At 47.1% G+C, this 1,778-nt stretch overlaps 1 long non-coding RNA gene across 1 annotated transcript in view; it reads left to right on the top strand.

Moving 5' to 3' along the window:
* Positions 1-1,349: 1,349 nt before the first annotated feature.
* LOC125619633 overlaps positions 1,350-1,778 on the top strand; it is a 1,555-nt gene continuing 1,126 nt past the window's right edge. Inside the window, exon 1 of the long non-coding RNA XR_007351157.1 lies at positions 1,350-1,537. This is a non-coding gene — a long non-coding RNA (uncharacterized LOC125619633). The remainder of the gene's footprint in view (positions 1,538-1,778) is intronic.

Consider the following 1,778-nt stretch of genomic DNA (forward strand, 5'->3'; position numbering starts at 1 on the left):
AATAAAGTTGTTTTCAAAAGTAAGAAATACAGAAAAGTCTTAAGAGAAGGAATGTCAGCAGACTGAGAAAACCAGAAGAATGTTGGAAAATAAAGACTGAATTACAAAAGAAAAGATTCCTTTTTAATTAAAACCAAAATGGGAACAGGGAAATACACATTGGGGGGGGGGGGGCTACACAACAATGACGATGGTGGCACATGCCTACAATCCTAGCAACTAAGGAGGCTGGGAGAGGAGGATAGCAGTTTGAGGCTAGCCTGGGCAACTTAATGAGACCTGGTCTCACTACAAAAATTAAAAAGGCTTGGAGGTGTTGCTCAGTGGCAGAGCATCCCTGGGCTCTATGCAGGTACTGCAAAGGGAAGGAATATCTGGCATTAGCCACTGGTTGATGGTTATTGGAAGGCTGGGTGACAGGTACATGGAAGCTGATTACACAACTCTGCCCATGCTGGAGTACTTGAGATTCTCTGTGATAAGAAGGTTTTTTTGTTTGTTTGTTTGTAAAGATCAATGCATATTCCTGATATTCAGTAACCTCTTCAGGCTATTCTTGTCAGTCCAGGTCCCAGTGGGATTCCTATTTCAATTTCAAGCAAAACAAGACAATCTAATACTCTTCCAAAAAGTTCTCTTCAGGTGATTTTCATTTCCTTGGACAAGAAATTAGAATGTTTACGAGAAAATTCAAAATTCCAGTACTGATTACAGAATGAGCACAATACTATTTTTGAAACATGTTACAAAGATAAAACCATTAAATAATTTAGCATTACAGGGATAAATCAATCACCAGAATTAAGCCAATTCAGTTTGCTTCTACCGATTTACAGGAATACTTTCCTATATCAATGAGGCCAGGCACCTGGTGTTTTAAATCCAGAGATGTAGAAAGAAGAGCACTGGACTGGGAGCTAGAAGGTGAGGTCCCAGTGTGTCCTACTGCTAGTTTTGCCTCCAACTTATAAACTGTATGAACTCAACGACACTACTTCATCTAAGACCAGATATCGTCCACTAAGAGAGAATTTTAAAGACAGGGTGTTCTGAACCTGGAGTGGGAAACCTGGGACAGGATTATGAAGCCTCAGACATCCCACCAAAGTTTTGCCCAGATTTCAACGTGCACTTCTCCGCTCTCAGCAGATTCTCAAAGGGAACTAAGATCCACCATCCTTCTGAGGTTAAAAACCATTTTATTCACGGCAATTTTTATGGATCTGGCCAAGCTTTCAAATCTGAAATCTGGATTCTTTAAACTGCCTGCATTCCCAAAATACAGCGTCACGGTTACAAGACGAACTTGGTGCAACCCACAAACTTCTTAGAAAACTGTACACTGGCTTCGGGTCATAACGATGCTCTTTCCTATTTCCCAGGTGTATTAATTAACCTGTGGAACCACCGGGTCGTTGCGTGTCCGCCTTGGAGGACTTTCACCGGTGCCTTCCAAGGCCAGAGCCCAGGCCCATCATGAAGCTGGCTGACGGGAGCTGGGAAGAGGCGCCAGGCCCCCTACTTGGAGGATTCCTGAGTAAGTAGTTCGAACGAGGAGTGACATTCCTCCGGAGAAGCTCGCTGCGGTCGCTCGGCGCCGTGCGCGCCCCGAACCTAACCGGTACACCGGGGCTGGTTCCGCGCGGCTCCGGCCCGCAGGCACCGGGGCGCGGAGGCGGAGCCGGCGGAGCAGGGACGAGGTAAAGCGGGTGAGGAGAGCGGCCGGCCGGCTGCGAGGACAGAGCCGGGACCCGGCGGGCGCGGCGGAGCGGCCCGGC

This window comes from Marmota marmota, unplaced genomic scaffold (genome assembly GCF_001458135.2).
Source record: "Marmota marmota marmota unplaced genomic scaffold, marMar, whole genome shotgun sequence".
Classification (NCBI taxonomy): Eukaryota; Metazoa; Chordata; class Mammalia; order Rodentia; family Sciuridae; genus Marmota; species Marmota marmota.